Genomic DNA, 25,576 nt, shown 5'->3' on the forward strand with positions numbered 1-25,576 from the left:
TTCTTCAAACTAGAAATGGCTTAGATTAATTAAATTAAATAGATTAATTAATAATGTTTCTGGAAGACCAACCTAAATCACAGATTGCATAATTAGTATTTATAATTTTTTTTGACAACACCACTGATGATGTAGGGACACCAGTAATCCTAACCCCTACTTCTGTCCTTGCTCCATTCCTAACTCCAATTCCCTTTCTCAACATCATTTCATTTCTAATTCTAAATTTAATTATAGCCATGTATAACAAAACCCAGAGCTAGATTAGAGATTCCTTTATGGGATCATGTATCACCAAGGAAGTAGGCTGGTCTCAGACCTATGGATTCTGTATTAATTCTGAATTATTTTGGTCAATATTATAAGCAGTATTTTGAATTCTCAAGGAATTGGAGTAGGATAGGAGAAATGAGTGACTTGAAAAAAGCCTCTGTCTTTATCTATCTGATGTAAAAACTGAGAGAGGTGACACGGTAGCACCAACAGTCTTGGCAATTTTCACTCTGTTTCTTCAGACTGTCTCATTCACTCCTGTTGAGGTTTATCTTAGGCAACCCAATGGTCCAGAATGGGAATTGGAATGCAGTGAGACACTCATGGACCACAAAGTATTTAACAAAGAGTAACAGCCACAAAAAGGATGAATAAAGATACAACACTAATTCAGGTGAAGGTGAGTCCTCTCTGCTTCCATATTTGTTACAATAATGATGCCCAATGAGGGAAGTATATTGACTCATATAGCAGGGGGAATTCCATCAACCTTTAGAAGTCCTGATTCTTTTTAGGCTGAGCTTTTTATACCTCAGAAGCCACCCCAAAGACTCAAGCCCTAATTACCTGCATCAATCAAATCTCAAGAATGGTCACCTTGCCCCTTTAAAGAGAAATCAGCTTAGCCTATGCCTCATGTCCCCAATTTCACCTATTTTTAAAAAATGTTCCAGCCCCCATAATTATGTATCATTGGCTTCTGACTTTTCTCTGTGCTGATCCTTGCCCTCCTATTACTTGTCCTCCAAATCTTCTCCTTTTCTACCTTCCAGGATCTTCTTCTTGTCCTTTCTTGCCACCTCTACTATCTCCCCAATTGTCTCTTACTAGTGCCTATCATGTGCCAGCCACTTTTAAGTTGTTGTGATGTTACTTGTCTTCTTAGAGACTCAAGGAGTTAAAAGTCCTCCAGAATTAAACTTATTTCAGTGGGATTTGCTCTGCTCTGCTGTATCTAAGTCTGTCATCCTGCCTTGATTTTAAAAGATGAAAAACCATTTTCATTCTGCTGAAATTTTCAGCTTCTTTGTAGTAAAGTCCTGCAAATATGTTGAGGGACATTTGGCATTTCTATAGAAATGACAGTATAAGATTTGCTGAATAAGAAGTCCTGTTTAGGAAATGACTACAAGAAAATCTCCTCCCATTCCTTGTGTATTTTCACTTAAAAAGTATTTATTATGCCCCTGTTACGTGTGCCAGACATTGTACCAGGCATCGATGTTACAAATGGTTCCTACTCCTCCGAGGCTTACATTCTCTTTACTTGAAAGGAAGAAACTAACACTTCAACTACATATCTACATGAATTTTGTTGATTACTGTGGGTCTTGCCTAGTCTGTGGGAGGCTCATTTCAGAGATTTTAATTTTTGGTGTTTTTGTTTTATTTTCTTACAAGCCACCTGGTAGTTTAAAATGAGCATACATTCATTCCTTTTCCTGATAACCATCAAGTGTAAGAACAAAATAGCCAGATATTGGATTGAGCAAAAACATTCCCAAAGTGTTTTTCAAATCTTTTGGAATCAACAAAACCCCAAACAGACTTTGCCCAGAACACTTAAAAAATTCCTCTGTATTTCAATGGATATTCAATATCCCCTTTTCTGCCTCATTTACATGCAACTTATTACATTATTTTGTGAATGCTCTTTGACTTCCAAGAATCCTCAGGAGTTTTTGCTATGACGCTCTTTCAGTCATTTTGAGTTTTTTCTGTCATCCAGTGTGTTAGCTATCGCTCGCAAGAAGTGATAACTAGTTCTCAGGGGGCACTAGCACCTCTGGTGTGATGGGCCCTTTTTAGGGCTGCTCATCTACCTTTGGTGTCCACCTGTCATCCAACTCTCATCTGTGACTTCAGGAAGGTGTAGCATATGCAGCAGCCATACCTGAGTAAACTGTTTCAGCAGAAAGTCTAAACTAGGTTGAGGGTTATAGCCAACAGGCTTGAAACCCACCAGTGAGTTAGGGGGACATCTACCCCAAGCATGGTACGTCTTCCTTTTGCAGAACAAGAGGATGAGAACAATTTGTTCCAATGGCCATGAAGGCAGTTGAAGCAGGTGCTGCAGAGTGCCTATAGCTTAGTCAGGCATCAAAGATGCCAAGGTCATCCACTATCCTCTTAGCCCACTGCCAGTCATCTTGATTTTTCTCTTGATGGACTTTGATAACTTTGGAAAAGAGAGTGAGGCTGACACTTGAATCAGATTCATGTGCAAGTCACATAGCAACACCCATCATCCACTATTTTCTTTGCTTTAACTCCAACTGTCATCAATCAGTGGACAATAACTCCATATTATCATCTAATTGGATGAACAGACCATCTATGTCTTTATCTGTCTTTGATAAAAGAGTTAAACAGTGCAAGGTCAAGTACAGATCACTGAGACACCCCACTGGAGACCTCTTACCATGCTGATATTGAACCATTAATATTTATCCTTTAAGTCTGACCATTCAACCAATTCTAAATCCATTGGATTGTGTTATGGACTAATCTACACATCTCCCTCTTCTGCTCAAACAGTAAGAGATACTTTATAAAAAGCTTTGCTAAAATATATGGTAAAATCTATCCACAACATTCTCCCCTTTATTAATTCTATCAAAAAAAAAAAAAGATTTTCATTTGGCATAGCCTGTGCTTGATGAAGCCAGGTTGGGCTCTTTGTAATCACTGCTTTCCTTTCCAGATGTTTACCAATCATCTCTTTAATGATCCATTTTTACAGGACTCAGTTTGCAGACTCTGTTTTCATTTCGCCCCCCCCCCCCTTTAAAACATTTAGGACATTTGCCTTCTTCAATCTCTTGGTCCCACTCCCATTGTCTATGAACTTAACAGTGGCTTAGCTTCTCATTCTCTTCCTACCTATCTGATGGCTTCTCGGTATCCTTTATTGGATCTTCATACATTTCACACTTGCTAACCATGAGGCCCCTCAGAACTCCGTCCTGGGCACTTTTCTCTATACTGTTTCACTTAGTAATCTCACCAGCTTCCATGGATCCAATGACCATCTCTAGTCAGATGATTCTCATATCTATTTATTTAGCCCTAACCTCACTTTTTACCTCCACCCTTGAATCTTCAATACCTGTTAGACAGCAGATGTCCCATAGACATCCCCAAAACTGATTTCATTATCTTTCCCCCAAAATTCTCCCATCTTCTTAACTTCCCTATTCTAATCTTTATCATCCTTCACCTTACTTTTACAGACTGTGCCATGATATTAGGTTCTCTTACTTGGCTTTACTTCCATCTTCTATTTTCTAAGCACATTTCTTTTGAAAATCTAAGTTGTTTGGCTAGTTCACATTGGTCTCTGTAGACTAATCCCCTTTACCCTCATGGAGCAATTCCTCTTTTTCTCTTCAGAATTTTGTTACAAGTATTTCCCATCCCTCCTGGGCTGACTTCCCCTGAAGTATTTGATTCCCTAGGACATGACTGTTCTTTTGTCTGAATCCTTTGATGCTGGTTTTTCCCAGATTTAGAGTAAAACTACACCTGGATTTCCTTTCCTTCTCTATCTAGGATCAAGTGGTCCCTAACCCCCAGAGTTCCTATCAGTTCTACCACAAGAACAGTTTCCTCCCTATTAGTGCAAATCAGATCCAGAATAGAATTTCATTTTGTTCATTCTTCCACATTTTGGTGCATACAATGATTCCTCAAACAAATCAAGAAGGTATTAACTGCTCTAATTTTGGTAGAGACAGAACTCCAGCAGAGGTCTGGATAACTGAAGTCCCCTTTTTGCTACTGTATCTATTTCCCAAACTCCTCATGTTTACCTTCTTTCTATTGAAGTGGCCTATCTAATGTCAGCATCAATTCTGTTTCTACTTCTGTTAAAACCATCACTCAGTACTCTACTTCATGCTTCCTTCTTTCTTAATATACAATGTTACCTGTCTTGTCTCCCCCTAACTTTTTATCATTCTTGTTTCTTTTGAATAAGATGTACATACCTATCCAGAGCCATAGACTAATCATGGGTTTAATCTCAGTTGTGAGTGACAACTTTAAAGTCAAAATAGCCTCTTTGCATTAGAACCATAAGATCCTTTGGTTTGTGGCCTGAACTTTGGGCATTTATGTATAAACATTTGAGGCCAGAGTGGTTAGTACTGACTCTAATGAATTTCTGAGTATTGCAGCTGCTCTTTTTCCTTTTTTTGTGGTTACCCTCTAAAGACAATATGCTCCCTCCCCTCTCCTTGTTATTTTAAACCTTTTTGATTATCCTTGTAAGACAAATGGCCCATATATTCTTACAGTTCTTTGTTAAGTGGTCTCCACTAGACATTCCCACCAACCAGCATTCTCAACAGAATTGATCAGGGTACCCTTTTCCCTCAAAAAGGATGCTGGTCTAGACACTCTAACAAATTTTATTGAACTTTTGGGTTTTTATATCACAATTATTTTCTTATGTACCTTTATGCCACAATGAACTTATGAAAAAGAAAAATAATTAAGCAAAAATCATTTAACACAGTGCCTGTCTCTGATAGCATCTGCAATATTCTGTATACCTTACTAGTCCCTCATGTCTCCAGTGAAAGGAGGCTTTTGCACATCTTCATTTTATGGGCTAAGCTAGATGGCTCAGTGGATAGAGTACTGGGCTTATAGTCAAGAAGACCTGATGTCAAATGTAGCCTTAGACACTTAACAGCTGTGTGATCCTAGCCAAGTCACTTAACCTCTATGTGCCTCAGTTTCCTCAACTGTAAGATGAAAACAGTAATAGCAGCTACTTTCCTGGGTTGTTGTTTTGGATCGAATGAAATAATCATTGTAAAGTGCTTAACATAATGCCTGGCACATAAATAAATATGTTTATATCTATGTGTATACATATTTTATAAAAACACATGCATATATGCACATATATAAATGTTAGATTTTTTATTGTAAGCACCTAGTTATTTACATTATTTTCCAAATTTGTTCTTTCTATCTTTTTATACACTGTAATATATATTTGTGTGTATACATATATGTGTATATACACACATATAATATTTTATTTTGCCCCGATTACATGTTAAAACTTTAAATTTTTTAACATTTAAAAAGTTTTAAGTGTTAAATTTTATCTTTCCTTCCTTCCCTCACCTTCCCCTTCCCTGAGATGATAGGCAATCCAATACAGTTTCTACACTGACAATTGTAAAACTTTTCCATATTAGTCATTTTGTATGAGAAGACTTAAAAAAAGAAAGAGAGTGAAAACTACAATGCTTCATTCTATATTCAGACAGTATCAGTTCTTTCTCTGGAGGTGGATAGCATGCTTCATCATGAGTCTTTTAGGGTTGTCTTGGATCACTGTATTGCTGAGAACAGCTAAGTCATTAACAGTTCTTCATAGGACAATATTGCTGTCACTGTGAACAAAATTCTCCTGGTCCTCACTTTGCTTTGCATCAGTTCATGCATATCTTTTCAGATTTTTCTGAAATCTTCTTGTTTGTCGTTTCTAATACAACAATAAATATTCCATCATAATCCTATACCACAACTTGTTTAGGTATTCCTCAATTGATGGACATCCTCTTGATTTTCAATTCTTAGCCACTATACTACAAATATTTTTGTACAAATAGGTCCTTTTCCCTTTGTTAAGTTGTTGGGATGTGGATTTAGCAGCAATATTGCTGGTTCAAAGGGTATGCACAATGTTGTAGCCTGTTGGACAAATTGCTCTCCAGAATGGCTGGATCAATTTACAATTCCACCAGCAGTGGATTAGTGTCCCAGTTTTCCCACCTCCCCTCCCACATTTATCCATTTGTAATTTTCTTTTTTTATCACATTAGCCGATCTAATAGATGTTAGGTGGCACCTCAGAGTTGTTTTAATTTGAATTTCTCTAATCAATAATGATTTAGAATATTTTTTCATATGACTACTTTGATAGCTTTGATTTCTTTGTCTGAAAGCTACCTGTTTATATTCTTTGACCTTGTCTATTTTTAAATTAATAAATACTTAAAAAATATCACTGTCACTTCCCAATGACCTCCCCCACCCCAATAGAACAATTTCTTGAAATGATGGCTGACATTTGTACCCAGTACCATGCTAAGCACTTTATAAATATAACTCATTTGATCTTCACAACAATCCTGAAAGGTAGGTTGCTGTTACCATCTCCATTTAGCAGATGAGGAAACTAAGAAAAACAGAGTTTATACAGCTAGTTTACATTTATTATTTTGAAAATTGCTTATTTATGTATTTTGGCTACATGAGAATGGATTTTTTTCTTACATATATATTCCCTATTTATCTTAGATATCAGACCATGATAAACCATAATGATATTAGCAACTAGCATTTATATAACATGCTAAGGCTTGTAAGACTCTTTACACATTAACTCATTTGGTCCTCACAATAATTCTGTGAGGTAAATATGATTTATTATTCTCACTTTACAGTGAGAAAACTGAGGGTAAGAGATGCTAAATGACTTGCCCAAGGTTATACAATTCAAGTAAGTATCTGAGGCAGTACTTGAATTCTGGTCTACCTGATTCCAAATTTGACACTTTAGTCATTGAACCATCTAGCTATGAGATTTTTTTTCTCAGTCTAAAAATGACTCTTCCTATGCAAATGATTTTTAATTTTGTGTAATCAAAATTGTCTCTTTTGTCTTTAATGCTAACCTTGATCTCTTACCTCATCAAGAATATCTCTCTTGCGACAGTATACAAATTTCATGGAGCTTGTTTGTAGGTGATTATATGATCAATTATTCAATCCACAAGTAATATTCAGGGTTCTGAGGATGCAATAATGAAAATGAAACAATTCCTGATTTCAACGAGTGTCTTTTTCTTACACAGTTTATTGGAAACCTTGCTATATGTGAATGAAGTTTCTACAACCCAGATCACAGGACTTTGATCAGAGCTTTTCTCACTAATTTCCAAGAAGGTCATGAAAGGATTAACGTTTTAGGAAGCCAATAAAGGAAAAAAATAGATCAAAGACACCCTTAAAACTATGGGGGTGGAATGTCTGATGGGCTAGGGAAGGGAAATAAAGTCCAGTAAAAAAGAAAGTAATATCTTTTAAAGGAAAAAGCTCTAAATGTAGAAGCAATCAAAAGATGATTTATTGTCTGGGTAAGAATTTAAGAGTAGGCAAGTACTCACATAGAAATTAGACGATGGGGACTTTGATAATGAAATCACTGATGTTAACTTGGGAAAATTTCGAAATAATTTAAGCAACAGGGGTAAAAAGAGTATTATGAAAGCTTTAAGAATTCAATAAATTCAATAAATAAGAAAGCCATAAATTCACTGTTTATTTTGAAAGAGTTATATTTGGGGTAAAAAAGAAACAATATTTGGGATTTGTAGCAATACTGTTGAGCAGGTCAAAGATAAAGAAATGAACATATTTACAAAAAAGAATTCTCTCCTGGACCATAGTTATAAAAGCTATTTCCTTCCATTCTTATCTATTTAAAAAATGATGTGACATTTTATATTTAGATCACATATCCATTTGGATCTCTGCATAGTTCTATTCCAGGAGTTCTTTATGATCTGAAAAGGACCCTGGATTCTCAAGGGTATTCTAGTGGATTGACAACTCTATCAGCCTTTTGCCATTCTGGAAAGGCTATGAGTATAGTCCTAAAAACACAACAAATCTGCTTTCCTAGGAACAGCCTTACTTACATAGAGGTTTGTCACTGTTGGTGTGGTCACTTGGTGATGAATTCTTCGGCCATAACAACCCATGAAACAAAGAAAAATACAAAATGGCCCCCAGTCTTACTTCATCAGGGATTGAAGCAGAATAGTGAGAAAAGAGACAGAGGGTACTAAGAATCATAGAGTTTTTAGACCACTTATGTACTTTAAATTCAACATGGAAATAATAAATGTGAGTTATTCCATCATGGGAAGTTGAAGCCTTGAGAGACAATGACCTTAAGGTTTTCAGAGAAGAAATAAAGAACTTGGATTTTATCATGAGTCCAAAGGCTCATGGTTATTTCATAAGACATTTAGTCATATTATATTACATTTCCTTATTTCATCTGGTTTTATATTTTGTACGTAGCTAATTATTTTCATATTATTTCCGCCATTGGAAAGTAAGTTCCTATTTGTAAAAAAAATTATGAAAATAATTATAATTTGTCTGTTGTAGATGATGAAGAAGAAGAATTCTATAAAGAACATAGAGGCCTTCAGATTAAATCAATATATGTTTTGATAATTGGTGACTTCATGAAAAAATGGTATGGAAAAGATGATGGGAAATATGTTGATAAGTACTGATCAGAAATAAAAATGAGAGAAGCCAAAGTCTGGTAGAGTATATGGAAACTTCATTCCTATATATGAAACATGAAGCCTCATGTTTCTTAGAATAAAACTGAAAGGGATTGGATATGGCAAGAACTGAATAACTTCCCTCCAAATGAAGCTATATTTAATGGTGGGAAACAACTCATTACTGCTATGAGTCATTTCTGGAGCAGGACTCTGTGTAGTCAGATCACTGACTTGTTAGATCAAAGATCAAATTAAAACAATGCTAGAAAAAATAAAAATGAGAAAAAGATATTGTGTATTTTGAAAGTAGCTCAAATGTAGCCTATTTAAAAATACTCATACAAAAATGGGATATAGGTGGAGAAAAGGACACTGACATTACTTATAATACTGTCATGTAGAAGTTTAACCAATGTAAATAAGTTGATTGGGGAGACCAAAACATTCTAAAAATCAAGTTAGCAAATATATAACTTACTTGTCAAATTGAGACATTAGAGAAGCCAAGGGAAACAATGGTCTGCAATACAAATCATTTTAAAATTTTATGAAGTATACAATACAAAAGTAGTTTAGAGAAATCTTGGTGAGACAGCCAAATAATTAAAATCATGCAAAGAGCTTTTGAGGATGAAACTGGAAGAACAATAAGAAAATGAGATAGAAAAGATCTGCAAAAATTTTCTGCAAAAAAGTTGTAGAGACTCCTAGATGAGATCCATAACCACTCGAAAGAGTTTGGCTTCACCACACACACACACACACACACACACACACACACACACACACACACACACACACACACACACACACAGCCAAGTGGATAAAGAATGTTTATTTTTCCAGGTTATGGCATTGTTAGATGGGCAACCCTTATAACTTGTACATCAATCAACCAACAGACATTTAGTAAGAACCTACTATATGCCAGGCACTGTGCTAAGTGCTAGAATCAATCCATATCTTGGCCAAACGTTCAAAATGAAGAGGGAGTTGGGATCAAAATTAAATAGGAGGTGTTGAAAAGGCAATATTGAAAAGGCCCTTAGAAAACTGCAGTGTATTTAGTGACTTTAAATTTCTCCTTGAAGCAAAGGCTCATCTATTTTATACCAGTATTCTATTGGTATTTCTGTATGGTTGTGAGTTATCACACCATATAGTCTGTGAAGAATTAAACATGAATATCACTCAAAGGGCAACGGAGAGGCAAGTGGTGAGTAGAAGTAAGTTAGAACACTTTACAGAGAAATCCTAAAATAAATATTGCCATCAAGGAAATGTGTGAATAAAAAAGAAGGATTGGGGCCATGGTAAAAGCAAGTAATAGCCAATGGTCAGTTCACAGGTTTCACTGGCACCCTTGTGTGTTTATCCTTCATTGCTGAGGCGTGTGTTCAAATTCCACCACTGCCAATAGGAACCCTTGTAGTGTCAAGGGAAAGGGAGCAAGGGTCTTAGTATGTTGAACCAGAAGCTTATGGAGCTCAGGGACAAGAATTGCACAGGATGGGTAGGCAAAGATGGATCGACATCTATTTAATTGGAGGTTACATCCTCACTAGTGAGATTGCAGATCTATTTGAGAAACTGACTAGCCACTGGAAACTTATCATGGCAGAGAGTGGCAGAAGCTGCCCTAAACCTCATTTCTGCTAAACTGTTTTCCCAGTAATTCTCATCAAATTAAAAAATCCTTTAATAATGAGTGTGTTCTTAGATTCATCAAACAGCTAACAACTAGGTGGCAGGGTGGATGGAGTGCTGGACTTTGAATCAGGAATACACATCTTCCTGAGTTCAAATCTGATGTCAGACACTGATTAGCTGTGTGGCCCTGGGCAAATCACTTAAGCTTATTTGCCTTAGTTTCCTCATCTGTCAAATGAGCTGGAGAAGAAAAGACAATCCTCTCCACTATCTTTGCCAAGAGAACCCCAAATGGAATTACAAAGAATCAGACACAACCGAAACAACAAAGTCATTCTTTGGAAAATCAGTTGTTAAGACATTAAATCTATACATTAATTTATGTAGCATCATTTTTACTATGTTGGCATATCCAGTGCCAAACTGTATCTCTCCAATTATTTGCCCCCCTTTATTTCTATGGGGGTTCTTGAAGGGAGTGTTTTGCCATCTTGAATGTCTTAGTAAATTAACTTTGTTATTTTTTATACATTTTCTGGGTATTTTGGATGCAATTTCAATTCAGAAAGCCTGAGGATTTTTTGCAGCCTTATCTTATATCCTTCTATATTGTTGAAGCTATTAAATTTCAATGTTGTATTGAATCCCTGGGAATCCCTGTGTAAATCAGCATATTATCTACAAATGGAGACAATTTTGGATCCTTTCTTTTGATGCTTATTTCCATAATTTATTTTTCTTTTCTTATTTCTATGGTTAAGATTTATGAAACCAAATCAAATAATAAGAGACTTCATGATGCAGTAATGAAGAGCTGTCCTTCATCTTCAGAACCATGAAGCCCCAACTTGGATACATATTGACTGTGTTAGTCATTTAACTCCTCAGTGTTCTAGGCTAGTGGTGTCAAAATCAAATAGAAATGAGGCCAGATTGACTTAGTTTTAAAATGTGCTATTATCTATGTTTTATTGTATTCTTATTTGTTTTATTAAATATTTCTCAATTATCTTTTAATTTGGTTCAGGCCATACTTGGGAGTATTGTAGGCTGCATGAGATTTTTACAGGCTACCTCTACTATAGGTGATTCTTTAAGATTTGGGTTGTAGAAGAGATGCTGGGCTATATTGGTAGAGGGAGATTTTTCATTATCTCCCCCCAAATCACAGATCCATCCCTTATCTCTGTTCCAGCAGATGAATACCAACAATTGTCATTCTTGGTTTATTCCTGATCTTATTGGAAAGGTTCCTACCATGCCTCTCTTATCAATAATACTACCTCTTGTTTTTTTGGGTAGATAATCTCATACTGCCTTCATTAGGCAGGTCACTCAGTAAAGCTCCTTGGATGTGCTCATCTCTATAGTTCAGCTTCAGGGACTGTCTTCCTTTCTATTTGCTCTCTATTGGGCATGGCATTTTTTTTTTGACTGGAAAAGATACACTGCCACAAGATGTCATTGTGAGTAGGGGATGGGAGGAAAAATATACACTCCCTCCTTTCACTCTGCTGTATTTTGAAGAGGCACAAGGACAATTGTAATGAACAATTCCCTCTCAAGAGCTGTTGTACCTTCTTCCTTGATTGAGGAATTTTCCCCACACCTGCTTTACAAATACAACAAGGGATGGGGAGGGGAAGTATTTTTCTTTACCAATCATTTAAATTATGAATCCACTCTCTCCAGGGACCAGATTGTTATGAACAGTGAAGAATGTGTTTCTTGGTTTGGGGAATGTTGGTGTATTTTGATCCTTGCTAATTGATATTGATTGGTATATCATTCCAATGGGAACACACTAGTGGGGGCTAACGAGCCAACAGCGTTAGGAAAACCCACAACCACACAGTTACCTGTAGAACCCTACAAGATGCAAAAGTCAGATGCTGTCTAGATATTCAACTTTGTAGTGTGAATGTGGATTGAGTTCAGAACCTGTGCTTCACATGTAAAAAAGTCTTGAAAGAAATATAAACTGTCCTACCAAGGCAAGCTATAGATATTACTAAATTTGAAATAGGGCCAACATTACTGCTGGTTAAAGGCTGTGAGGACTACACCCAGAAGAGGAAATCTATGTATTCTTTTCAATCTACCTTAAATGTTCCAATACGTTAACTCACTCTATAGGGCAAATATTCTGTCCCTTGAACAAAGGGTAATTGGAGGACACAGCATCAGGCACAATAGAGCGGAACTACTGTTTAAAAAATATCTATGTAATATTCACTTTTAGATTGTGTCAATGTAGCTGGTGCTTCTGTAGAAAGCATCTTTTTGTGTCAACCCCCTGAAAAATAGTTCACTCTAGGGAGAATATACAAGGGATGGGGCAGGAGTGGGGGGGACAGGGTAGATAATAATTCCTCTGGATTTGCCATTCTCTGATTTAGAGCCCATGAAATGAATGACACAGGGTGCTCACAACTTTTTAGAAATCTTCATTTTCTCCAAGAATAATCCTGGGGATGGGAGAAGAGATTAGGTGGGTGGAAGCTGGAAGGCAAAGTTAATTCTGATCCCTGGAATACAAACATGTATGTAAATACAGGGAACTATGTATCATGACTTGTGCTGAAATCCATGCTAAACATAAACCTTCTCTTTTCTTGGTGGAACCATTCCATTTGACAACCCGTGCCCAACCATGCCTCCTTGAACCCTGAGGACAGTGACAACTTCTCATCCTGACTTCCACTTCTGGCTTCTGTCTCTTCACTTGAATACTTCATCACTCTTGGAACTGGTCCCTGGCTCTGCAAGATCAACCCTATCCATCTGGGCCCCTCGGGACCCTTCCAAACAGGGACCTTCTGTTGTACCCTTGCCCTCTTACCTGCTCAGAAATCTCTTAGAATCCTTAGTCTCTTTCAAGGCTTTGCTGGTGTACCACCTCCTCCTAGAGGCAGTGATGAGTTACTAGTGCCTGTCCCTCCACCCAAATTAACTTGCATTTGCTTAGATATATTTTGATTATGTATATGAATATATATGTACAATATACACTGGATTGCTGAATTCATGGGAGAAGTGATGTCCTCCTCTAGACTATTGTTTTCCTTTCTTAATAAACTCATCATTTTTCAAACAAGTTGACATTTTTTTGGTAGATGAGAGAAGATTCTATATTCAGTTCATTTAAATTTGGCATGCATTTATTAGGTATATAAAAGCATTTATATATCTATCATCTATCAATTGATCTGTCTGTCTACTTTCTTACCTACCTACCTATATACAGTTCCCCTCCCCCACCCCACCATATTTCTCTGCATATAGTTAGATGGTACAGTGGATAGAATGCTGGACCTACAGTCAAGGAGACTTGAATTCAAATCCAGCCTCAGACACTTACTAGCTTTGTGACCCTGGAGAAGTCATTTAGGTAGGCACTTTGCCTCAATTTCTTCATCTGTAAAAAGGAAATAATAATAGCTTCTTTCTCCCATGGTAGCTATGAGGATAAATTGAGTTAACTTGTGTGAAATGCTTTGCAAACCCTAATATACTATATAAAAACTAGCCCTTAGTAATCTTGATTTGCATTCATTCCTCCAGTAGAATATAAACTCCTTGAAGGTCAGAACTTTCCATTTTTGTCTTTGTACACCACCCGCCCCCCCCCCCCCCCCCCAGGGCTTGGCACACTAGTAGGGGCTCATGCGGAATAGTACTAGGGAAACCCAGTTTCCTTGTAGAGAACCTTATAAGAAGTAGTAGCCAGGGCCCAAGGAACTGAGCATTTGAATACTTATCAGCCCTTCCTCATTTCAATACCATATGTGTGTCCTGCACATGATATTCCTTGCAAAAGAGAAAAAGAAAAATAGCTATGTCCATTCTCTCTTCTCCATGTCTCTAGAGCCCCTCTCTCATCAAAGAAAGTCAGTCCTTTATCTGTCAAACATCACAAACTCCATAGGGAAGCTGAAATTTTAAAACCAAATTGCCTAATTTCTTTTAAAATCATTAATTCGGTATTTATTCCAAATAAAGACAAAGGGCTGTTTGAAATGGAAACAGGAGGTGAATGTGTTGAAGGATAAGCATCTGGGTCAGTTTTTCTTTTCTTTTTTGGGTAATGGGGGCTTTCAGAAATTTCTTGAGCTGTGATCAAAAGGTAAACTTCGTCCTTGACCTCTACCTATTTCTTTTTACAACTTTCATTCATAAGGGCATGTTGGAAAGGACACTCCCCAGTGCCCCAGCCCTCCAGCTTGGGATGTAGCCCTCTAGCTTTGTAAGGCATTTGGGACCTTTCTGTTTCCTTTTCACTGGGGATGGAGCAGTGCTGAACATACTTTCCAAAGACTGTCAGTTTTAATTATGAAACATCAGCCAGACCTTCTACTCTCCTAAACCTTCCTGGCCCCTATGTCACCAGATGCTGAACTAAATTACAGTCCTATAAATCAAACCAGATCTTTCCCCTGAAAGACAAAGAGGCAAAGGATTCCTAAGTTCACATATTTTCCCCCGCCTCCTTCTCTTCTCCTCTCAGTGGTTTGTTGAGTAGATGGGGCAAAGTGATATCCTGCCCTGGGGTAGTGTTTTGATGTCTTGACAAATGCATCATACTTCAAATGAGCTTTTGGTAGTTTATGTTCAATTCAATCTATTTTCATTTGTCATGCATTTATTAAGTACCTATGACATACAAGTCACTGAGCGGGAAGCAGAGGCACAATGAAGGAGTCCCTACCTTCCAGGGGCATTCTACTAGTCATGTACACAAGGGGCAAAGTAACTTGAGGGCGTGGGGAAAGGGTATTAACCACTGGGGCGGGGGACAGAAATAAGTTTCCTGTAGAATTGGAAACTGAGACTTGACCAAAACTAAACCTCTTGAGAGGCAGAGGTGAGGGAAAGAGACATACCTTATAGGTACATGAGGTAGCCCTCTTTCATGTAAAAAGAAACAAGGTGAAATTCTGAGTTTGGGGAATAACAAAGAGTTTAGCCAGATTATGTAGAAGGCACGAAGGAAGGGGAAGCTGAATAAGTCTGGAAAAGAAGAAGAGAGCTTTAGATGTCAAGATGAGAATATTTTATTCTGTAGGCAAGAAGAGGCTTCTTAAGAAGGGCAGTGACAGAGCTCAAATCAGAAGGATTATTTAGCCAACTGGTTGGAAAGATGGATTAGACAGAGGAGACATGATAATCAGGAGGTTGGGCAGCTAGGGATGCCGTGGCACGTAAAGCTTTGGGCCTGGACTTAGGAAGACTCCTCTTCCTGAGTTTGGATTTGACCGCAGACACTGAGTAGCTGTGTAACCCTGGGCAAGCCACTTAACCCAGTTTGCCTCAGTTTCCTCAACTGTAAAATGAGTTGGAGAAGGAAATGGCAAACCACTCCAGTATCTATGCCAAGAAAACCCCAAATGGAGCCAGGAAGAATCAGATACAGCTGAAATGAATGAATATCATCAAGATTAGGAGGTTATTGTAATAATCCACAGGCAGTAAGGCCTCTGCAGTAGAGTTTTGGAAGCAGGAGAAGAGAAAGGGGAATGGATTCAAGGACTGCTGCAAAGATAGGACTGACAAGAGAGGAGGTCTTGAATAATATGAGTCCCATCAAAGGGGCACCTTTCCACAGAGTGTTGGCATGCTCATTGGTGCCTTGTTGAGAGAATGCAGGGAGCTGATTATTGGCTCTTTGTCTTTCTTTCTCTCCTGTCCTTGTCTCCCTTCCTCCCTTCCTCTTTACCCCTTGCCTTCTCTTTTCCTCAGCATACAGAGGAATGAACCTGCATTTTGGCTAAGGGAAATCTGTTCCATGTGCATCTTTCACCCAGGAGCAGTTAATGGTGACTTCTGGCAGAATCTCATGATGATGAATTGTGCATGTGTGTACAAGGGCCTTGAGAGAGGTGTTCCTGGATCTCAAGCTCCTGGCTACCTTCTCTTTTTTGTTTCCTTTCCTGAATATGAATCAGAGAATAGACTTCCAAAAAATGAATCACAAGATGGCAACAGTCCAAGAACTTACAGAGAATCTTCAGAAGGATGTGGCCTAGGAGGAGCAATCCTGAGAGAAGATCTTGGAGATTACCAGATAAGCAATCCCAAACTCAAGAGTTCCTAAATTTGAGGCTTTGTGCACCATGATTCTTCAACATTATGCTTCTTGGATAAGGAAGAGAATTGACCAAATGATGTTGAGACTGAAGAACTAATGCTGAGGGAGTAAGAGATATGGATTTACCATGAACTATTTGGACAATGCAAGTCTGATGAGAACAGGATTGCTTGTTTAGCAGCCCTCCACCCCCACCCAATATATTTTCCTTCTGAGGGAACCTCAGTTTCATGGTTGTACTATAAATTTTGAGGAGACTATATAGGAGTCAATGGGGAAGAACTTAATGGAATGTTAAAGAATTGCCCTGATCACAGACTCAAGTGCTGTTCCCTTTTTAAGGAGTCAATGAGATGTTTGAATGCTTTATCAAATGGGATAATATTTGTAAATAATTGTACTTGATAAATACCTGTTCTACCTTTATGCCAGGCAGTCAATTAGCATTTATGAAGAGCCTACTGTGTGCCAGGCACCGTGCTAAGCATTGAAGAAACAAAAATATTGGATTGGACATAAAGAAATGTTTTAAAAAATAATCCTTACTTTTGGGGAGTTCACTGTCTAATGGGGAGCACAATATAATACAAATAATTATATAGAAACAAGAGAATCTCTCTCTCTCTCTCTCTGTGTGTGTAATCCCACCAACTACCCAGATAGTGAAAAAAGTTTCAAGAGTTACAAATATTGTCTTTCCCTGTAGGAAACTAAATAGTTCAACTTATGACTTCTCTTTGCTGTTTACCTTTTCATGCTTCTCTTCATTCTTGTGTTTGAAAGCCATATTTTCTTTTCAGCTCTGGTTTTTTCTTCTTTAAAATTTATTTATTTAACTTTTAACATTCATTTTCACAAAATTTTGGGTTCCAAATTTTCTCCCCATTTGTCCCCTCCCCCCACCCCAAAACGCTGAGCATTCTAATTGCCCCTATCACCAATCTGCCCTCTCTTTTATCATCCCTCCCTTCCCTTGTCCCCATCTTCTCTTTTGCCCTGTAGGGCCCGATAACTTTCTATACCCCATTACCTGTATTTCTTATTTCCTAGTTGTAAGAACAATACTCAACAGTTGTTCCTGAAACTTTGAGATCCAACTTCTCTTCATCCCTCCCTCCCCACCCATTCCCTTTGGGAAGGCAAGCAATTCAATATAGGCCATATCTGTGTAATTTTGCAAATGACTTCCATGATAGTCGTGTTGTATAAGACTAACTATATTTCCCTCCATCTTATCCTGCCCCCCATTGCTTCTATTCTCTCTTTTGATCCTGTCCCTCCACAAGTGTTGACTTCAAATTGCTCCCTGTTCCCATTGCCCTCCCTTCCATCATCCCCCCCCCGATCCTGCTTCTCCCTTTAACCCCCACTTTCCTGTATTGTAAGATAGGTTTTCATACCAAAATGAGTGTGCATTTTATTCCTTCCTTTACTCGAATGTGATGAGTAAACTTCATATTTTTCTCTCACCTCCCCTCTTTTTCCCTCCACTAAAAAGTCTTTTGCTTGCCTCTTTTATGAGAGATAATTTGCCCCATTCCATTTCTCCCTTTCTCCTCCCAATATATTTCTCTCTCACCGCTTAATTTCATTTTTTAAGATATGATCCCATCCTATTCAATTCACTCTGTGCTGTGCTGTGCTGTGCTGTGTGTGTGTGTGTGTGTGTGTGTGTGTGTGTAATCCCACCAACTACCCAGATACTGAGAAATTTCAAGAGTTACAAATATTGTCTTTCCATGTAGGAATGTAAACAGTTCAACTTTTGTAAGTTCCTTATGACTTCTCTTTGCTGTTAACCTTTTCATGCTTCTCTTCATTCTTGTGTTTGAAAGTCAAATTTTCTTTTCAGCTCTGGTCTTTTCATCAAGAATGCTTGAAAGTTGTCGATTTCACTGAAAGACCATTTATTCCCCCTGAAGTATTATACTCAGTTTTGCTGGGTAGGTGATTCTTGGTTTTAGTCCTAGTTCCTTTGACTTCTGGAATATCATATTCCATGCCCTTTGATCCCTTAATGTAGAAGCTGCTAGGTCTTGTGTTATCCTGATTGTATTTCCACAGTACTTGAATTGTTTCTTTCTAGCTGCTTGCAATATTTTCTCCTTGACTTGGGAACTCTGGAATTTGGCCACAATGTTCCTAGGAGTTTCTCTTTTTGGATCTCTTTCAGGAGGGGATTGGTGGATTCCTTGAATACTTATTTTGCCCTCTGGTTCTAGAACCTCAGGGCAGTTTTCCTTGATAATTTCATGAAAGATGATATCTAGGCTCTTTTTCTGGTCAAGGCTTTCAGGTAGTCCCATAATTTTTAAGTTGTCTCTCCTGGATGTATTTTCCAGGTCAGTTGTTTTTCCAATGAGATATTTCACATTATCTTCCATTTTTTCATTCTTTTGGTTTTGTTTTGTGATTTCTTGGTTTCTCATAAAGTCATTAGCCTTCATCTGCTCCCTTCTAATTTTGAAAGAACTATTTTCTTCAGTGAGCTTTTGAACCTCCTTTTCCATTTGGCTAATTCTGCTTTTGAAAGCATTCTTCTCGTCATTGGCTTTTTGAACCTCTTTTGCCAATTGAGTTAGTCTATTTTTCAAGGTGTTATTTTCTTCAGCATTTTTTTGGGTCTCCTTTAGCAGGGTGTTTACCTGCTTTTCATGGTTTTCTTGCATCTCTCTCATTTCTCTTCCCAGTTTTTCCTCCACCTCTCTAACTTGATTTTCAAACTCCTTTTTGAGCTCTTCTATGGCCTGAGCCCATTGAATATTAATTATGGATGCTTGGGATACAGAAGCCTTGACTTTTATGTCTTTCCCTGATGGTAAGCATTGTTCTTCCTCATCAAAAAGGATGGGAGGAGATATCTGTTCACCAAGAAATTAACCTTCTATGGTCTTATTTTTTTTCCCTTTTCTGGGCATTTTCCCAGCCAGTGACTTGACTTCTGAGTTTTCTTGCTACCCCCACTTTGCCTCCAGATCCTCCCAACCAGCGCTTGGGGTCTGAGATTCAAATGCTGCTTCCCAGCCTCAGGGCTTTTGGTGGAGGTGGGGCTGCTATTCAGTGTGAGATTAAGTTCAGGTGCTCTGGTGGGGGCAAGGCCACCACACAGGGCTTAGTTCCTTCAGGGGGTTTATGCAGAGACCTTCAACAATGGATCCGAGCTCCTGCCTGCTTTGGGAGCCCTTGTCCACTGCTGACTCTGCTGCTGCCTCCTGAGTGGTCCTGAGTTATGGGGATACCCAGCTCCCCTCTCCACAAGCCAAAAAGCCCCTCTGACTGACCTTTGGCTCCTGTGGGTGGAAGGACCTGTGCTGCTGCTGGAGATTCTGTCCCTGAAGCCTGCTCAGATCTGCTCCTCTTGGTGCCACACGGCAAAGGCAGGGCTGGTCTCTGCTCCAGGTCCGGTGTGCGACGGACCTTTTGGGTCAGTTTTTCAGGTCTCTCTGGAACAGAAATCTTGTCTGCTCCATTGTTCTGTGGCTTCTGCTGCTCCAGAATTTGTTGGGAGTTCTTCTTTACAGGTATTTTATGGGCTGTGTGTTCGGAGCTAGCATATGTATATCTTTCTACTCCGCCATCTTAGCTCCTCCCTCCCAGCTCTGGTCTTTTCATCAAGAATGCTTGAAAGTCACAGAAGCTGCAGGGGTGCACAGAGAGTTTCCAGAATCATTCATTGGATCAGAAAATACCTGTCTTCACTGAATTGTTTAGTCATATTGATAAACACCAGGATCAGTACCTAAAGAAGCTTGCAGAATGGGTGGCAATCCAGAGCATTTCTGCATGGCCGGAGAAAAGAGAAGAAATCAATTGAATGATGGAAGTTGCAGCTGCAAACATAAGACAACTCAGTGGTGCCACTGAGCTGATAGACATTGGAAAACAAAAGCTCCATGATGGCTCAGAAATACTTCTTCCTCCTATTTTACTTGGAAAACTGGGCTCACATCCCCAAAAGAAAACTGTGTGTATCTATGGACATCTGGATGTACAGCCAGCAGCTCTGGAGGATGGCTGGGACAGTGAGCCATTCACATTGGTAGAAAGAGATGGAAAACTCTATAGAAGAGGTGCAACTGATGACAAGAGACCAGTACTTGGCTGGTTAAATGCCCTGCAAGCTTTTCAGCAAATAAATCAGGATATCCCTGTCAATGTCAAATTTTGTTTAAAAGGCATGGAGGAATATGGTTCCGAAGGCCTGGATGACTTGATTTTCTCTAAGAAAGATACTTTCTTCAAAGACGTGGATTATATTTGTATCTCTGACAACTACTGATTGGGGAAAAAGAAGCCCTGTATTGCATATGGCCTCAGAGGAATTTGTTATTTTTTTATAGAGGTGGAATGCTCTGACAAAGACCTTCATTCTGGTGTGTATGGTGGTTCAGTGCATGAAGCCATGTCAGATCTCATTACTCTGATGGGCTGCTTGGTGGACAGAAAGGGACACATTCTCATCCCTGGTATTAAAGAAGCAGTGGCTCCTGTTACTGATGAGGAGCTCTTACTATATGAAATGATTGACTTTGATTTGGAAGAATATGCAAAAGATGTGGGAGCAGAGACACTTCTACATGATTCAAAGGAAAAAATCTTAATGCACAGATGGAGATATACATCCCTGTCTCTCCATGGAATTGAAGGAGACTTCTCTGCAACAGGAGCTAAAACTGTGATTCCTAGGAAAGTGATTGGCAAATTCTCAGTAAAATTGGTGCCAGATATGGTACCTGAGGTTGTTGAAAATCAGGTTATAAGTTACTTGAATGCAAAGTTTGCTGAACTGAAGAGCCCCAACAAATTCAAAGCTTACATGGGCCATGGTGGAAAACCCTGGGTGTCTGACTTCAATCATCCTCATTACCTGGCTGGGAGAAAAGCCCTAAAAAGAGTTTTTGGTGCTGAACCAGGCTTGACCAGAGAAGGGGGCAGTATTCCTGTGACCCTGACCTTCCAAGAGGCCATAGGTAAAAATGCAATGCTGCTGCCTGTCGGATCAGCAGATGATGGTGCTCATTCACAAAATGAAAAACTCAACAGACATAACCACATAGAAGGGACCAAAATGCTGGGTGCATACCTTTATGAAGTGTCTCAACTGGACTGAGCCATATCCTTTATTCCCCACTTTGGAGAGTGATATCTAAATGGAAAGTTGGTTAATCTGGTTATTGCACCATTTTTCTAATTATTAGCAGACCTCTTATTTTTCTCTTTTCCTTTCATAAAAAAGCAAGCACCTATAAAAGCTTTGAACATGTGCTGTTTTACCAGTGTTCTACACATTATTATATAAAAATTGAACCAGTGGAAGGCATAAGGCTGACCAATATTTATATTTAATTCCCAAGCTCTGACAAGGGTCTCTTAGTTTACATATTCTTATCTCAGCTGAGCTGTTTCTGAAGTTGCTACAAAGCTACTTTTTTTTTTCCAAAATGAATATTCCATCTAAAACAGGAACTCTTAACCTTTTCTGTGTCATGGACCTTTTGAGCAGTCTGGTGAAGCAGAGTGATGTTTTATTTCCTGCAGTCATAATTGAAGAAAATGCTAAATTTCAGCTAGAGGTTAATGAAAATAAGATTTTTTTTCCCATTCAAGGTCACAGACTCTCTGAAATCTATTCTTGAACCCCAAGTGAAGAATCCCTGATCTAAAAAATTAAGTCCTCAAAAAGAAATGTTATTTAATTGATGGGCTGTCTTCAATAATAGGACTTGATGTATTGAACAGTGGTTATTATACATTTATTCCTTGTCTCTGTCTTCCTTATTTTAAGCTGATTGACCTAATGTGTTGTTTTATAAGTTAAATATTGAGGATTATGATAGAAATTAAGGTGATCACTTTGCTTTGTCAATACCACGTTCTCTTGCTGCATGGCCATTGTGTCATTAGTTCTCTTCAAGATTTTGACAGTTGGACTTTACTGTCTTTAGAAAATAGACCTACACTGAACTTAGCCAGGATAATTCCTTTGTTTTTTCATGTATGTGCTGCTAAATAAAAATATTACATGGGCACTTAAAAAAAAAAAAGAATGCTTGAAAGTCCTCTATTTCTTTGAAAGACTGTTTTTTCCTCTGAAGCATTGTACTCAGTTTTGCTGGATAGCTGATTCTTGGTTTTAGTCCTAGTTCCTTTGACTTCTGGAATATCATATTCCACGCCCTTTGATCCCTTAATGTAGAAGCTGCTAGATCTTGTGTTATCCTGATTGTATTTCCACAATACTTGAATTGTTTCTTTCTAGCTTCTTGCAATATTTTCTCCTTGACCTGGAACTCTGGAATTTGGCCACAATGGTCTTAGGAGTTTCTCTTTTTGGATCTCTTTCAGGAGGGGATTGGTGGATTCTTTCAATATTTATTTTGCCCTCTGGTTCTAGAATATCAGGACAGTTTTCCTTGATAATTTCATGAAAGATGATATCTAGGCTCTTTTTTTGATCAAGGCTTTCAGGTACTCCCATAATTTTTAAATTGTCTCTCCTGGATGTATTTTCCAGGTCAGTTGTTTTTCCAATGAGATATTTCACATTATCTTCCATTTTTTCATTCTTTTGGTTTTGTTTTGTGATTTCTTGGTTTCTCATAAAGTCAATAGCCTCCATCTGTTCTATTCTAATTTTGAAAGAACTATTTTCTTCAGTGAGCTTTTGAACCTCCTTTTCCATTTGGCTAATTCTGCTTTTGAAAGCATTCTTCTCGTCATTGGCTTTTTGAACCTCTTTTGCCAATTGAGTTAGTCTATTTTTCAAGGTGTTATTTTCTTCAGCATTTTTTTGGGTCTCCTTTAGCAAGGTGTTGATCCACTTTTCATGCTTTTATTGCATCTCTCTCATTTCTCTTCCCAGTTTTCCTCTACCTCTCTTACTTGATTTTCAAACTCCTTTTTGAGCTCTTTCATGGATTGAGCCCATTGAATATTTATTTTGGATGTTTGGGATACAGAAGCCTTGACTTTTATGTTTTTCCCTGATGGTAAGCATTGTTCTTCCTCATCTGAAAGGATGGGAGAAGATATCTGTTCACCAATATATAGTCTTATTTTTTTTTCACTTTTATGGGCATTTTTTCCAACCAGTTACTTGACTTTTGGGTCCTTTGTCAAGAGTAGGGTATACTCTGGGAATCTGTAAGATCTCAGTTCCTCCAAGGTGGCACAATCAAACGTGTACTGGTCTGGACACAAAGAGGGATTTTTGTGCCCAGAATCTTAGCCATTACTTCTCCATAGCCACCTGGCCTCCAGTTCTGCCAAGTCAGCACTGGAGGCTGATTTTCAGATAAGCTGGATGGGTAGGGCCACCATTCAGTGTGAGACAAAGACCAGCTCCCCCAGGGCCTAGACAAGAATCAGCTCCTCAGTGCCCTCAGGGTTTTTATGCTCCAACAATGGAACCAGCTGCTGCGCCTGCCCATGTGGCCTCTGCAGCAGCTGCCTAAGGCCAGAGCTATAGAAGGCCCTTCTCCCTTCATGGCCAGCTGAAAAAAAAAACCAGTCACTGACCTTTGGTGCCTGTGGGTTGAGGGATCTGCGAACCTGTTGCTGCTGGGACTGAGGATTCTGCGACTGGAGATTCTGCCCCCAATGGCTGTTCACTGAGCTATGTGCCATGGCCACGGCTAGGCTGGGCTCCATGTCTGGTGCAACAGACGTTTCCCGTGGGCCTTTCAGGTCACCCAGGCCTGGAAATCTCCTCCACTCTGTTGTTCTCCACTTCTGCTGCTCCAGAATTTGTTGAGAGTCCTTCTCTCCAGGTATTTTATGGACTGTGTAGGGAGAGTCTCTGTATCTGTGTCTTTCTCCTCTGCCATCTTCTCTCTATGTCATTTTAGAGATGAGGAAACTGAGGTAAGTGAGGTTAAGTGACTTGCCCAGGGTCTCACATACAAGTAAATGAAGCCAGATTTGAATTCAGGAAGGTGAGTCTTCCTGACTCCAGGTCCAATACTCTACCGTCACTGAGCTGCCCATATTCTAGCCAAAACTATATGGGGGTGGGGCTGGGATGGGGGAGGACACTGATATTTTGTTTAGAAATTGTTGCACTTTAATTACAAAAGAAATTGTAAAACTTTTGTAAGTACAAGAATCAATGCTACTAGGATTAAAGAACAACTGCCAATTGGGAAAAAAAAATCTTTCCCTCAAGTACCTCTAGTAAGAGTCCAGTGTTCAATTATATATGAAATTAACACAAATCTTTAAGACCAACAACCATTCCACCATAGGGAGGTAGTTAAAGGATATGACCAAAACACTTTCAGATGGAAATTCTGAACTATTATCTGCAATATGTCAGACTGATTTAAATTACTGAATAAAAAAAAAAACTGAAGTTTTACCTAATATACAGTAAATTGGTCAAGATGACCAAAAAATGTGCATGTGGTAGCTAGATGGCTCAGTGGATGGAGAATCAGGCTTAGAATCAGAGAGATCTGAGTTAAAATCCAGCCTTAGACTCTTATTAGCAAGGTAATCCTGGGCAAGTCACTTAACCTCTGCCTGTGTCAGTTTCCTCATGTGTAAAATGGGGACAGGCATCTGGGGTCATCTCCAGGCATCCTGATCTATATCTTGCCACTAGACCCAGATGACTCAGGAGGAGAGAGTGAGGCTGGTGACCCCATACAGCCATACCTCACTTAAATCCAATTCATTTGCAAGTCAAGACATCACCTTCCTGATGTCACTGCTTCCCTTCAAGAAAGAAGGACAAACCACCACTAACTACCACCACCACCAAAATGGGGGTGATAATAGCATCTCCCTCCCAGGGTTGTTGTGAGGGTCAAATGGGATAATATTTGTAACGCACGTAGCACATAGTAGGCATTATGTAAATGCTTGTTATCTGTCAGCCACAGTGAATTCCTGCAGGATTGTGGAAAGACAGATTTCATGAATACCCTTGGTCTGGAAAGTAATCTGGAATATGAGAACAAAGTAATTAAAATGTCATCCTTTGGCTCCAAGATCTCACCACTAGACATAGTTCCAAGGAGGTCAGTGATAGAAAGAGAGGTCCCAGAAGGCATACTCTCATTTATCAGAGGATAGATTCATTGATATATTGGCATGTGGTCATTTGAATGTGGAATATTTCAGATTTATTCTCTCTGAAGTGTTTCAAAGTAAGAAGATAGACCTAGGATCTATCTGATTCTGTCAACAGATAACTGTGTGACTATGGGAAAGTCAATTTTGCTGAGCTGCA

General features: G+C 38.7%; 1 pseudogene; it reads left to right on the forward strand.

Annotated features, from left to right (window-relative positions):
• The first annotated feature begins 640 nt into the window (after window positions 1-640).
• Window positions 641-21,584, forward strand: LOC140514782 (cytosolic non-specific dipeptidase pseudogene; annotated as a pseudogene).
• Window positions 21,585-25,576: the final 3,992 nt, after the last annotated feature.

The sequence above is a fragment of the Notamacropus eugenii genome, chromosome 7, assembly GCF_028372415.1.
Source record: "Notamacropus eugenii isolate mMacEug1 chromosome 7, mMacEug1.pri_v2, whole genome shotgun sequence".
In the NCBI taxonomy this organism is placed as follows: Eukaryota; Metazoa; Chordata; class Mammalia; order Diprotodontia; family Macropodidae; genus Notamacropus; species Notamacropus eugenii.